Source organism: Lissotriton vulgaris, chromosome 6 (genome assembly GCF_964263255.1).
Source record: "Lissotriton vulgaris chromosome 6, aLisVul1.2, whole genome shotgun sequence".
NCBI lineage: Eukaryota > Metazoa > Chordata > Amphibia > Caudata > Salamandridae > Lissotriton > Lissotriton vulgaris.
The window spans coordinates 1342082500-1342098113 of record NC_141694.1 but is presented as its reverse complement, the minus strand read 5'-3'; the positions used below and the strand labels follow the sequence as shown (position 1 = coordinate 1342098113).

General features: G+C 43.1%; 1 protein-coding gene across 3 annotated transcripts in view; it reads left to right on the top strand.

The window, feature by feature from the left end:
- LOC147708865 (muscarinic acetylcholine receptor M3-like) overlaps positions 1–15614 on the top strand; it is an 880867-nt gene that overhangs the window by 378195 nt on the left and 487058 nt on the right. Inside the window, exon 1 of one of the 3 annotated variants that reach the window (XM_086927479.1) lies at positions 6267–6811. The exons of the other annotated variants lie outside the window; for them this stretch is intronic. The gene's annotated coding sequence lies outside the window, so the exon portion shown is untranslated. Of the gene's footprint in view, positions 1–6266; positions 6812–15614 lie in introns of those variants that run through there. 3 annotated transcript variants of the gene reach the window in all.

Sequence of the window (15614 nt, the reverse complement as noted above, 5' to 3'; positions counted from 1 at the left end):
TGCACTTCAAAGACATGCTTCTAGAAGCTTTTCTTCACTTCAAAGGCAAAGCTGGGTATAAATATTGGACCCCAGACACCAACTCCTCAATACACTTCTGCACCTGTGAATACGCTGCTGGTAAGAAGGACTGCAGTGCTGCTGAGGGTCTGCCACTCTGTTGGACTGCACTCTGCTGGACTTCTTCTTTGCTGTGCTGATTTGCTGTCTGCTACCCTGTTGCTTTTGTCAGGAGGACTGGACATGTATCTCTTGAACACAGAACACTGAGTGGCTCCTTGGGTGAGTTCACTGGCCTTCTGATCTGAAGCTTCAGGCACATAACAGGCTTCCAACAACCTTGCATCTGCACCTGGACTCTGCCATCTGTGAGTTTACCCTGCTAGGTAGTGCCACCCGGTCCTTGATTATTGAAAGTGTGCTTAAGGTTCTTTGCCAGCCTATGTACATCTAGTGGAACCGAAACATCACCTCTGCTGCGTGGCGCAATCACGAGCAGAACCAATGTATTGCTGCCATGGCCTGCAACGCTCATAAACCGGCTGCATGACGCATATCCTCAGCAGGTCCTCGCAGCCCTCATCTACAGCAGCCTTGACCAGGGACTCTGCATTGCAGTCTCACACCCCTTCAAAACTGACACATTGCCCCGACTACATGCTGCATCCTTGATGCAGGGGGTCACATTGCAAGCCTCATCTATGTAATCTTTGGCACCGACACAACCAGTCCTTGCCCCACAGCCTCAGCTCATTCCGGACTGACGCATCACCTCAGCTGCTTAACGCATCTTCTACGCAGATCCATGCAACACTCCTCAAATCAGGATTCAAGGTACTTTTGTTCAGCAGCCTTAAATGGGTTCTTGTAGCTGGCCCATGTTCCAACGCGGTCAGCCAAAATGTGTGACTCTGTCACAGTCCGACGCAACCAGATGATCAGATATCCATAGTTGGCGCTTTACACTTCACTGGATCTTAGCACTATTTTTTTTTTAAACTTTAAAATTCAATATCTCTGGTTTTATTAATTGGATTTTTGTTGTTTTGGTCATGTTTTATTTGTTAAAATCTACTCTATTTTCAAACTCTGCTGTGAACTTCTTTTGTGGTGTGTTTTCACTGTGTTACTATTTGAGGTGTTGCACAAATACTTTACACATTGCCTTTAAGTTAAAACGTACTGCTCTATTCCAAACTACCAAGGCGGTGAACTCAGGTTAATTTGGGGGTTGCTTGTGTCCTACACTGACAAGGACTGTGGTTGCCGCGTGACCAGGGCTCATCCCAGTCAACCAACGACCCAATTTCTTACAATCACTCACTATATGCTACTATACAAGCACCTGGAAATACCTGCCTGTCTTTGACAACGTCTTCAATAAGAGGAGTGCGTTTTAGGTATTGTTTGAATCATTTCAATAGAAACCTGTACATTCTTCAAACAATTTCCTCCTGTATAAATGCTTGTGTACATTTATTAATAGGCTTGGCCCTTTTCACCAAAGGGCCCAATGTTTTATTCAGGAGGCCACTGCGCATTCCACAACTGATTGGGACTGCCATCATTGTAACGCTCCCTACTAAACATCGTACTCCTATAAATGTGACAGTTTGGACAATTCCAGCCCCCGAAGCAGTAAGGATAAAATGGATGTCCTGACATTATTATGAAATGTTCTTTTAATTACTAAACCGATGCACTCTACACAGAAATAGAGAGACAGTGCCACCATGTGGTGGACTGTCACAAGTAAGTGGGATTTCAACAATTAAGTGCAGGTGCCGAGCACCGAAAAACACCGGCACAATTAAGCACTGGTTGCCCCTCCCCTATTTTATGAATATTTTTTTTCATACACAGATCGGCACAAGCCTGTCCTTCCCCAACTATGTTTCTTTTCATGCTTTTCTCCCCTTACTACCTTTTAGTTTTGTTTCCATTTGTCATTTCCTATATGTTTATTCCCTCACCCATAACCTTACGTCCCCTTGTTTTCCAGCTTTTTCTCTCTCCTGCTCCATGATGTGCCTAACTGGTGACTGATGCTCACTCTTCAGTTTGACTGTCTCAACTCTTACTGTGAGTCAAAGCTGTTAAGCAGAGGTAGGGTATCATGTTAGTGCAATATAAAACTCCGTAAGCATCAGTTCCCTTGCCTCAGTGATCAATCATGTTCTCATGTTGACTCTCTCTGCAGACCGTGCTTAAGAGCAGCTAAACTTGTAGCCATCCTTTATTGTGGAAACCCCTCAAAGCATCACATAATTACAAAATACACTCAAGAACCTGAAAAGAAATACAGCATTATATACCAAATGTGTGTCTCTTTGAACTTGCTGAGTTTGATTGTTTTCTCAGAATAATATTATACTTTGATATTTTAGTTTTATTTCTTTTTTCTCTCTTGAGTGGTGAAGGTGCGGCGTCATCCATCCTGTAAATGCAGGATATCCGGCAGCTACGATTCAGTTCTTGTGCCCATGATACTTTCTGTGATTGCGTTCTGCTCATCAACCTGCAGGGGGTGAAGCAGGTCTCTTAATTGCAATTCCTGATAGGCTCAAAACAAACGCATCAGCACACATCAGCAGTCATTTTGTTTGAGTCTTCGTGATGTCTAGGGACTATCTGGAGCTTCTAACACCTTGATGCCAAGAAAAAAAGGAAATCAGCTTGTCACTTCATAGATACTCAGGCGATAAACTTTAATTTAGGGTCAGGTTTTGAGTTTTCTGAGCTATCTATGAAATGTAAACATTATATATGGCTTTTTTTACGGCTTTCTAATAGCGCGCAAAGGTATCAGAGTGATTTACACGAGCACCAGTTGCATTACACGAGGACACATTCATTTTTGTTAGGCACGGGGAGATTACGTGATTTGCCCAAAATCATAGTATGTTGCACGTGATTCATACCCGTTACCTTGATTTGAAGTCGACCACCCTAGCCATTAGGCCACATCCTATCCCCAATAAGTCCTCTTACTAATAATTCTTTATTGCTATCCACAAGAACTCAACCGGGGAAGAATGAAACATCGAGAAAAAAACAGTAAGATTCTAAACTTATATCTTGCGGTCTTCGTGTAGCTCCTTGATGCCAGTTCAGAACTCAGTAGGTTATATTACAAGGATTGCACCTTGCATTACACCAGTATTTCTGCAACAGTGGCAGTAGTACACTCGTTATCTAGATGAAACAACCTGATTGCCACATGTTGTGCTTTGTAGCACACATTAAATCAGTATTATTCTATTGTATGTTGAGTTGCAGCTGCCACTAGACTTCTGACAATCAATCACTCAGGGGTTTGAAAGCGCAGCTAATCACCCGTGAGAGTCTCAAGTCGCTGGGGGGTGGGGGGGGGGGGCACCATTGGGTGCTGGGATCATCTGAAGAGCCAGGTCTTGATGTCCTCTCTGAACTGGAGCAGTGTAGAGCTTTGCAAATGGTGGAGGTCGTTCCAGGTCTTGGCTGAGAGGTAGGAGAAAGATTTTCCACCCAGATCTCTACAGCAACTTCATAAAACACCAGAGTTATCTCACCCTTAATATGGCACATAACTTGATGGCTACACAAAGATCTATGTAGCAGATGCCTTTACCTTAAATGCTATTTTCAAATGCAGGCTGCTTACAATTTAGTAAGCCAGTGACGATTTATTGTCACATTAGTCATTGTTGCCAATTTCTTTGTGGAAGAGTTTTTTTTTATTTTTTTGCTAAATGGATATTGTTTTCTCAGTTCTCCTTTATTTTTTTAATATTCAACCATTCAGCACGGTATACATTCAACATCGCACGATATTCTAAGCCCAAGAGAAATCTTGGGATTTCCAGGAAACAACTCTGCAGCTTGGCTGTTCCATCTATATACCTGGTATACAATAGTTCACAGGCTTTGCAGTAACAAACAAAACCCATCACCCTTCAAAACCCCCTATAACTCCTCCCCCTCTCTAATGCCTTCACTTCACCCTCAGTTTCTGCTTTGTGGGTTCCTGGAGTACATGTTTTCCATTTGAAATCCTGAACGTTCTCTTAAAACCTTATCTTCACTGTACCTAGTGCCGAATATATGTTGAAGAGTACGTACAAGGAAATCATCTTTAAACCATAAATAACTGTCATCCCTCATGTGTTAATTAATTTTTTTGGGGCATGCTATTTTGCATTGCACATACCACACACCAGTGCTTTAAATTTTCCGATCCTGTCCACTTCTCAAGAGAAATTGAATACTTTTTATTGGAGAGTACCGGCACTTCTCAGAAACAAGCAGGTACTCTGATACAGAGTACCTGCACTTCTATTTTTCCATTCCAAGCACTGCCTCACACAGAATTTAGGCCTGTTGACATCTGAAATATTTTCAGCATGTGAGGAGCAACGGGGCTCTGGAGGGGACATGACTTTGTTCCAAGCACAGCCTGGGGCACTGAAACTCATTGCCTCGCCCTTCCACAGCAAAAACAAAAACAATGCTGTTGAGGTTGCCGCCAGGCCACTGTCCCGGGGATTATTCACACCCTGGAATGGACATCAGCCGTGCAGAGCCTCCAAACAATTAGCTGGAACCTGCTCTATCCAGGAGTTTCCAGCTAATTCTGAGCACAACATGTGACAGAGGCTTCTCATTGGGTGACCGTGTGATGGGAGCTGATATTGTGTGAAACATGATGGCACCATGTGACTTGTAAGGTCTGCAATTTGTCTCGTTGCAGTTAAGTAATGGCAAATATTGTGTAAAATGTGACCCTTTCACAAATGCATCATTTTCCCAGCAAGCACGCAGTTCAGCATTACACCGAGGGTACAGTGCCCCCTTCTGGACTTCTTATGTGCTAGCCATTCAAAGGAGAACAATCCTCATTTGATAGTTGACATGCCTTAGTGCAAATAGGATGATCGCACCTGCACTTGTGCACGCTTCCATTACAAGAAATGCACGGGGGCAATCTGGACCACGAAAGATGCACTGAATGTCTTACACTTATTAGGTGAGGAGAACTGGCATACCAGTTGTAAAACCTTTGGAGGGGCATGGAAGAATCGGTCAGTAAGTGCTCCCCTGCTTGAGGAAAGGCCTGGTTTTCTTCCAAAGTGTGGCTAGGGGGCCACATGGACACACCCTGCTGGTGGAGCATGGGCACCTCAAGATATGCACACACCCCACAAGGTTAGGTGAAGCATAAAATCAAACATGCAGGAGGTATATTACTTATTAAACATTTAGGTTGCACACTAGTTGAGGCCTTCAGAAGCTGTCATGAAGTGTCACGCCCCCCTCGTCCTTGGATTCCCCACAGCAGGTGGGAGGTCTTGGCCCTTGCTTAAAGTGTGGCCAGGTTGCGTAGTGAGTGAGTGCGGGGGACCCATACTAAGAAAATGCGTCGTAGGCCCTCCTGACCCCGGAAGGAACAGAACATATGGGTGCCCGCAGGCCCCATTTTAAAAGCTGCCGAGGTCTGAAACACACACTTAAAGGCTCGCGGACCAGCTTGAAACTTGAGGCATGTGACTCAATGCATCTTTAGCAGAGACTGCGCCATTTGGTTCATGTTGGGGCAAATTTCTCCTGTTTGCACAAAAGTCTCTGCTGTGCACCCGCTTTTCTGTCATATGAGCCCCGTTGCTGTCACCAACTGAGCCATTTCATTTACATCTGAAGAACGAAAGGTTTCTGTCGAGACTGAAGTTGGCGGCTTCCAAGTTGCACACAGATGTCAGCAGCAGTTGCATTAACCTAATTGTTTAATGTACCGGCTATTCTGTAGAGCTCTGTTCTTAATGCTTGGTTTTTCACAAAATATTTCAACAATTCCCGTATAAATAATAAATCACCTGCTCTCGATTAAAATAAATGCAGCTAATACATTACACCCACACAGAATCTTTAAGTTGTACGGCAGAGAGCAACCACCACGGTGAGAATTTAAGCACGCTCCCTTATTCCCAGGCAGGTGTGCTGCCCTAAACGAACATATTAACACCCACAGCGCCTCCTGCGGACGCGAACATAATGCGTGACACGCGAGTTTCACGGGTCTCGTTATACACGCATTCATTAAACTTAAGCAATGCTTTGAAATACCCTGGCTAGGGTTTATTAGAAAAGCGTGTGCGAGGTGTCACTTCATCTTGAGATTGTGTACACAAACACAGCATCATTCATCCGAACAAGGGGATGCGCTGCCCGAGAGCCCATTGGTCCCGCTCGAGCCATCCAGGAAAGTGCTGCCCAGTCGAAAGCAAACCATGTGCCTGCACGAACCAAACCTCAGACGTACGTGTTCGGTTACAGTAGAATTACAACCGTGACGTCGAGAGAGCGGATTTCGTGCATTAACTTAAAATTCCCAAGAAGAACTAAAGCCTCCAATGTCGTCCTAAACAATGGCGGTTAGGAGACGAAAGGGAAGCTGGCATTCAAAACGTTCATTGTTTTGGTAAGTGCAGTACGGAGGAATGCTCTCCTTATACAGTGCTCGGTTCCGTGTGGCAGCGGTGATGCCATTCAAGCGCAGCAGCGCGCGAGGAGGGGAGGCAGCCGCGGCTCTGCGAACTCCCGCGCGTGTGTTCCAAGAGGGGCGCGCGCGCTCCGCGCCGAGCGCCGGAAGATGAGGAGACTGCTGCCCCCTGGAGGGGGAAGCCCCCGAGGGCCACATGCGCCTGACGGCCGGACAAGAAGAACGGGACCCCACCCTGCCAGCCGCGGCCACTCCGTGCACTCACTGAGGCTTGAAGGGCTGTGCCGAGCCCGGCGCTGACGGACTACCGAGGACTCAGCGTGTTCTCCTCTACCGGTGAGTTGAGAGGAGTATGCGAAGCGGCAGCATGGGAGACTCAAACCAGGTCTGAGGCTTTTAAAATCCCGCGCCGCATCACAAATGTGCAGTTTTTTTGAGCGCTTCAAGCATGTTTACGGGGGTTCTAGTTAATAATCTGAGCGAAACATATATAACTATGTAAAATTGTTTAACACACACAAATATATGCATATATAATATATAGGCAGACGTGCAGAGTACAATGTGCTGTTTATTACTATTGCTGATAGTGAGGACAGAGTGAAAGTGAGTGAGATTGAGACAGAGCTTCGCAAACCACCCCCTGCCCCCCCCCCCCCCCTATCCGCGCCAGCGCCTTGATACCATCACGGGTGGGTAGTGTGCTTCACAAATCTCTGATTGATTGATTGATCGAGGAGGGGCCACTGATTCATGAGAGGGGAAGCACCGAGTGAGTCACGATTCCCCTTTCCACTCTCAACAGTGCTAATAACGGCCTGTGACACCTCTGTTTTTGAGCATATCACCTTTGATCTACCATGTTAATAAACTCTAATTTCACCTTTGCACTGTAGTAATTAATGTGGGAATTCATGTGTATTAGTACAATTGCTCTAAATAGTGGGTTATTGGTCCCCATTTGTTTTTACTGCCTTGTTACACTGCAGTGCAAAGATTACATTTGAGCAGATCAACACAGAACAGCACAATTGAGATGAGATAAAAAACACTTTTTACAGCCTCACAGATTTCGTGTAAGAATTACTTTATGAAGGGAAGCAACTCTCTTATTTTCACAATGTTCCTTCAGTGTAATTTCACAATGCAACACAAATTTAACCCCTTGCATTCTGATTTTGGTTAAACATTTTATTGAAACAAGTGTACTTGAAAAAAATAACATGGCGCAAACCATATATGCAAACGTAAAAATCATGCTATTCTATTTATTGCCATTATTAATGGGAGGAGCATCATGACTCATATGAGTCATGCCCCTTCCCCAAATTCAACGATAACAAATAGCATATTGCACGCTACACATGGCATAAATACTATTTATAAATATGACTTGCCAATGAAAATGTGTGCAAATAACGTGTTGTGTATAGTAACTGTACTAATAATTGTGCAATCAGACATTTATTACTTGAGTGCAAAGGTCAAATTAAAATTTAAAATTAGATTACTGCAACATTTACAGGAGAAAACACTGTTTAATGCATAAGAGATTGAATATTACATATCCTTTACACAAGTAAACAATTAACCCAATAATCATGAGGCCACTTCAGTGTCGTTTCACCTTGCAGAAATTTAACTACTTACGTCCTGGCTTTATTTGAATTTCTTTTTCAAATAAATACAAATGAAAAATATGTAATTCAATTAATCATGTATACCGATATGCAGTACTTCCATTTCTGAAAGGATGGCACATCATGACCCACTTGAGGCTTTGCCTCTTGTAAGTCATAGTCCCTCCCAAAACTTAACAATGGTAATTAATAGTATGTTACTCTCTGTACGTCTACATATCTAATACATATTTATACAACGTTTACTGATTTATATCAAATAGTTCCTCTACATGGATCTCAGTGTGAAAAGGTGTGATCACATTCTTTTCACAGCCTCTCCTTTTGCAGATGTGGTTAATTTAGAAGCTATGGTTGGATAATTAGGCCATATTTTCTGCCTTCTGTTGGAGTCTTTCTGTTTTGTTGTAGAGGGTTGGCTTATTTGCTGTTGTTGTCTTTCTGCTCTGTATAAGAAGGTTTTCTTTTAGATGTCTGTAAGAGGAGAGTTTGCAATTACGACAGGCTCAGTGTCTCCTCGTAGCTGTCAACTAGCCCTTTTCCACAGGTCATACTATTGATAGGTGATAGCCATGTCCCACATTAAATAAAAACTGAAATTGGAATTCAGGAATAGTGGAACACACATAAGCACTCAGTACTGACCCCTCACACGAACCCTCTGGACTGGGCAACAAACAGTGCAAGGAAAGGGAAATTGTCAGTGTGTTTATAGAGTGGCGACTAATATGATGCACCTTTTACAGGTTTTAAATTGAGTGATAGCTGCCAAATGACTACATGCCCAGTGCCAAACCTTCGGCCAGCCAAGGATTACTGAAGCAAACAGAACTTTGTTTCTGGAATGTGCACTTGGACCTGCCGCATTATATGCTTGTGATATTGTAAGTCCCACAATTCAAAGTAATGTTGGATCAAAAGCCAAGACTGGTAACAGTGGCGGTTGGTGACATTTGAAAGTGGTGAGCATAGAATAATTGTCACACTACACTGTGGCGAGTGAGCATAGCGAGGAGCCCGAACAACCTACGTGGATATGGGGAAGTTCTCCCCCAGAGAGAATTTTGAAAAAAGAGTGGACAATGTTGCATTTTCAAGAACATTTGAGAAATGTAAATAATAATAATACATTTAAATGACCTAACACATGAAGTCACGTTGGAATATAGTCGTTAGAAGTAGTAATGAGTAGTAGACCTTAAAACATGTAAAATAAATTACAGCATAGGTTTTAGTGAAATGTAAGGTGTAATTGATGACTTTCTCAAGTAAATGTGCTAGAGATTAGACTCCTAAAATAGTTGATCTCTTATTCTGTACATGAGTATTGAAAAATTGGAAGGCTTCTGGATTAGAGTTGATAATCTGGGGGTGTGGGATTTGGGTCTTGATATTCTGTACCCTGAAATGTTTTGAAATTAATGGATTAAGTAGTTGGGCTCTATACAATGCACTTTTGTTAAGCCCATCATAAAAAGGTCCCCTCTTCTAGCAGTGCATTAGGCTGGCGCACAAGCATCAAGACTTCTGCTGAAGATTTTCTATAGTGAAAAGTATTCTACAGCTCTAGACAATACCTACTGACATGAACATTGGTGGAGTTTACTGTACCCTGAGGTAGTTTGAAGCAATTTGTTATAATTCTAGCCCTTACGAACCCCAAGAGTGTAGGAGGCAGAAAAAAACTGTGAAAGATTAATTTAGACTTAGAAACGGAAATTATTAAAACAATAAACATGTCATATCATTGGTGCAAATGCCAAATGAAAGAAGAACAGCAAACATTGAACCAATATATCTAATTCTACAATTCGAAATGAAAAGCACACAATCATTAAAATGTACTTTCTTTCTATCTTTATAGAAGTGTCTAGGATCAAACGTAAGTTTGTATGCAATCAACTTAACCTTTTAGTCCTGACCATCTGTTGTCACCCCCTGTAAAATAAATGGCAAGAGCACAATACTCCAGGGCAAACCCTAACACCTCAATTATGCCTGCTTGGTCAACTCTCGGTTTTAATAAGTAGACTGAAATAATAAAATACATAAATCAGGAAATGCAAACGTGTGTTTTTCACGAACAAGCGAAAAAGAAGGGGTGTTTTCCCGAAAGTAAACGCTCTTATTATAAATAAAGAGGCATGTAGAGTGTGAAACGGCACCGCCATTCACTAAAGGTAGTTCCTGCTTATACCCTTTTAATAACAATGTCCTGCCACAGTTAGCGGGGACGGCCTGGTTAGGAGGGTTGGGTGAAATAGCTTTTATTCCTTCAAAAAGTCACAAAATGTACTTGCCAGTAGGCTGCGTGAAATTTGGACACGAGGACATACCTTGTTGAACACGTGGCCATGCCTCATAGACAAAAAAAGTAATGTGAGATACTGGCAGGAGACTTATGGTATGACGGGTGGGCTGGGGAGTGGAAAAGGGGTAGTCACGTGGGGAGGGGTTTAATAAAAAGAAAAGAAAACTCACTGCGCTGCCTCAGCTCCTGGCCAGTCCCGACTTCTGCAGTCCCGCGTTTTTCTGCTGCTCTCCTCAGGAAAGCCACTCACAGGCAGCCTCCCTTCCCTATGTCAATCACAACACTGCAGTGGCAGCATTGTGATTGGTATGGTGCAGGCGTACAGCGCCCCAGCCGGGCGCCTAATGGGAGGCAATAGACTGCATGCTGCCTACATATCTAGGATAGTGCGCATAACTGCTTTGGTCGGCCCCAGGCCGACCAAAGCAGCCAGGGCCTACTCCCCTACTGCCCTCGAGCAGGACTGGCCACCGCCCAACCATCACCAGGCACTTCTGCTTTCTTGCAGTGCAAAAAGCAGAAACATAAAATGGTAGTTTTACCATTTTATGTTTCTGCTTCTCGCACTGCGAGAAAGCAGCGGGTCGATGCCCCTATGGAGGAGCCGCCACTGACGGGTAAGAGGTGCTTCTGCCAAGAGGCTGGTAACCAGAAAGGTGTGTTCATAATATTGCAGCACATCATTTGTGAGTGCTGCAGAAAACTAATGCAAGTGATTGTTAATTTGTAAGGAAGCAAACAGTATTAAAGAATGCCTTCTGGCAACTATAAATATTTCAAGTTATCAAACTTTCCATCTTTCTGTGAGGGCAAATTCTAATTTAATGAGGGTGGTATAAATCACGCCTGTTGTTTTCAGCCAACAGCACTAAGCAAGCATTGGTGTAAAATCAATTATAGACACAAGGTTACCTTCTATACGACTTCAGGTCCTTAAGGAAACTGTGCTACAATCCAGTTTTTCAATTAACTACCCAAAGGGAGTTGTAATCCCTGTTCTCTTCAGTTTTACCACTTTAACCAACACACCTAGAAACAATTACTTGTTGAAGAAAAGTCAAGATGAGATGATTGCGTCACTAGTGACATGGAGTCATCTGGTAACCACAGTTGTAGTATTGCTTCTCCTTTCAGGGCTCTCCCATTTCCTATTTCCATGTGTGAGGAGATCACATAGTCTAGGCGATTTTTCTTTGTATTTTGGAATTTGTTATGAAATCAAGACTACACATCAAAAATGGCAATGAAATACCTGAATTGAGTGAACATCTCACACGCTGACTTGGGAAACTGGAACACTTTGGTCTGTCAACCTCGAGCAACTGTAAAGAAAACAGAAGAAAGAGACACTCAAACCTGTGTAGGAAATGATACATCCTGTTAATGTATATGAATTTTGTTTGGACCTATGCAAGCCTGAAACTTGGCCCAAAGGTTGGTTTGCATTTCTAGTACTCCGTAGGGAGAGGCAGCGTATTAACAGATTACTTTTGTCACACGGCCTCAAAGTTTTCAGTCATTTGATTTTCTTTTATAAATCATAGTTTTCAGGTGTTTCAATTCTTTTGGCTTAAATGAAGTGAATTAAAGCAATAACAAGGACACAATCTGATTTTGTTAATGAAAATCAGTTCTGGAAACAAAGAGTCCCAGTGTCATGACGTCATCTGCTAACCCGACATAGGCAAGGATTTCCTTCACCTTTGGCGTGCTATACCTTTTCAGCAGACACCACAGGGAGTTCCCTTTTCAGGTTGCAGCGACAGAGAGTAAGGTAGCAGAAAGATGGCCCATTCAATACATGGGCTCACTAGTTTTAATCTACCCCTTAAGGCCTACTGGAATTACATCAATCCATTCAATTGCATTTTCGAGGGATTTCCTAGCACTGCAACAGTTGCTTCAAAAAGACCTACATAATGGTTTGTTGGGTGAATTGGCAAATTATTGTATGGCCTGCCTCTGTGCGGCTATGCAGAACACTTCGTTTCTGTGCGTGCTGAGGGCTAGATTGGTCAACAATGCCTGATTCCATGCAAATCCACTCAACCAGCAGAATGTCTGAGAATATCTTGCTTTAAATCCAATCTGCATCTGTCTTGAATTGAATGTGTAAAGAAAGTCGGCTGAATATTCCATACATCCGATTACAGAAATGTAATTTATTAATCTTTTTTGTTTAGTTTTTATTAGCCTATTAGCATACATTACCAATTGGCACACGCAAACAGTTTCATATTCATAGCACCCCAAACACCGTCACACCCACCCTACCATGGCTTATGCATAGACTTTCGTAGAGCAGAAACTGTGAGAAAATAGTCAAAGCATCGTGCGCCAACACATCAGGGCTCCCTGACTCAACTTCAAACAGCACAAGCCCACACACACCCTAGGCTCCTGCGTTCTGCATGCAGTCCAAGATCCTAGTTCTCCTGCCCTCTAATAGATGGACATTTCCATCTACCGACGGGATCAATCTATCTAGGGTGGCATAGCGTCCGCAGGTTCAAGCAGCCCAGGCCTATAACTCATCATCTCATTTTTTATCCCTCCGGCATTTACGCATGCGACTCTCCTCTGCCACTGACTATTCAGCCATGTCTTTTACCCATTCTTGCACACCAGAAGGGGCTGAAGACAACCAGTGAATGGCCACCCTGCTGTTGGCTAGGATTAACCCCAGCATCAGGAACCTCCTGCTCAGGCCCTTCTCCTTACGCGCTGGGAATAAGCTTAAAAGGCATTGTCTCGGATCACGCAGGACCACACAAGCGTTGGCTGTGGTCAACTAGTCGACAATTGTCTGCCAAAAGGCGTTAAGTGCAGGGCAGCCCCACAACATGATTAGAAAGTCTGGATCTTGACCAGGCAACCGGGACAGGTAGATGCCCTCCCTGGATAAATGGCATTAATGTAGCCGGATTAAGATATACTTTGTGGATAACATTGTAGTAAATTAATTTGAACCTCACATTTACTGTGCCCATCTGTACCCCTGTATGCACAGTTTCCCATTCCTTGTCTGTAAACTGTTCCTCTAATGCCTCTTGCCATCTGCCCTGTACCTGCAATATGGTCAGTGGGGTATTGTCTCGGTTTACCCTATAATTAGAAATCCGTCTATGTCCTCCATCCATATCGAGTGACCAGTGTGCCAGACTCCTTGGGGACTTCCAGAATGAGGGTAATATTCTGCCATCTTAATGAATTGTAGGAATTGCCCCCAGCCAAGATTAAAGGTCTCCATTGCCTCCTGGAGTGTAGAAAACCTGTCATTTGGGTACAGATAACGTAGGCTGCTACAACCTTCTCCCCACCACCTATCCATTGCAATTGTGTGCATTATTTGAATGAAGGGCTGCAAAGACCATATAGACTTGTTCGGTGCATAGAAGGCGCCCGCAACATTTGACGGGCCACCCGTCCCCATGCTTTACACACCTGTCCTACCACGTAGAGGACCCAAACAGCAGAATTTCAGGTAGGGGCATCTCACCACAAGTGCTGCAGAGGAAACGTTTCTCTCAGTTATCCCCCTCGTCCAGCCAATACACTTCATGTTGTAGCAGGTAAAACACCTTTATAACGCAACTTTAATTCCGCATACCTTCACCCTGCATATCATTACAACGAATGTACCATTACTCCGCAGTTCTATAATAACGCATGCTATCATATCTATATGCTTTTACCACGCATGCTTTTACAAGGAAATTCGATGTAAAAGCATGAATGGTAAAAGCATATGTTTTTAATATTTAAGTTTAAGGTAAGTATATGGTTTTAGCTTGGGGGTTTTGGGGTATATGTTTTAGGAGTTCAGGGTTATTTAAGGGTTGGTTTGGGGTCCTTGGGTATTTTTAGTGTTAAGGGTTTATTTAGGTATTGGGGTGCAGGAAATCTTTTTTGGGTTCAGGGTTAGTTTAGGTTTTGGGGTGTAGGGGTTTATATTAGGGTTAAGGGTGGGTCATGGGGTACAGTGGTATTTTTAGGGTTCAGGGCTAGGTTTGGATTTGGGGTACAGGGGTATTTTTAGGGATCAGGGCTAGGTTTGGGTTTTGGGGTACTGGGGTATTTCTAGGGTTAAGGGATAGGTTTGGGTTTTGGGGTACAGGGGCATTTTTAGGGCTCAGGGATAGGTGTGGGTTTTGGGGTACAGGGACATTTTTAGGGTTCAGGGATAGCTTTGGGGTTTGGGGTACAGGGGCATTTTTAGGGTTCAGGGTTAGGTTTGGGTTTTGGGGTACAGGGGTATACTTAGGGTTCAGGGATAGCTTTGGGTTTTGGGGTACAGGGGAGTTTTTAGGGTTCAGGGCAAGGTTTGGGTTTTGCGGTACAGGGGCATTTTTAGGGTTCAGGGATAGGTTCGGGTTTTTGGGTGCAGGGTGTAATTTTAGGGTCAGGATGGGTTAGTGTTTAAGGGTGCTGTGGTATTTTAAGGAGTAAGGGTGTGTTAGGATTTTGGGGTGCTGGGGTATTTTAAGGGACCAGGGTGGGGTTAGTTTTTAGGGTGAAAAGGGTCATTAAAAAAAAATATATATATACATATATATATTCACTGAAAAAACCATAGGTTTGACACATGTTATAGTTAGCTGGAAATTTTACTGATATAAAACCAATGAAATTCCACATTATAGTTAGTTGGACTCACTATAACTTGCGCGTGCAATGCACTGCTGATGACGTCACATATTACATCACTCATGACATGGTCAGTGACATCACTCATGACATCACTGATGATTCCATCCTTGTGACAGAGTGACAGACCTCCTTTCAGTGTAATGTAACCCTTGAAACACATATTCAAAAATAGAAACTGAAATTTAAAAAAAAATGGAGATACCCATATCAGTTACAACAAGTAATTCAGTAATTCCACCATCTATATACACATCCACTCATTCACCAACAGTTCTATATAGTCACTCATACATATACTCACTCATTATATGAAGTGATACACCTATACATCCTGTTACACACCGACAGTCATCCAAAAGTTACTCACACAAATACTCACACATGCAAATAAACTATTGAACATCCATTTATTTGAATATAGAGTTATACACACACTTCCACCTTACTTCTATTGAAAATTACACATATTTATTCTCCTAAACAATCACTTATAGAAATACATACTTATTTAAACAGGAACTCTTACAATCTCTTACTC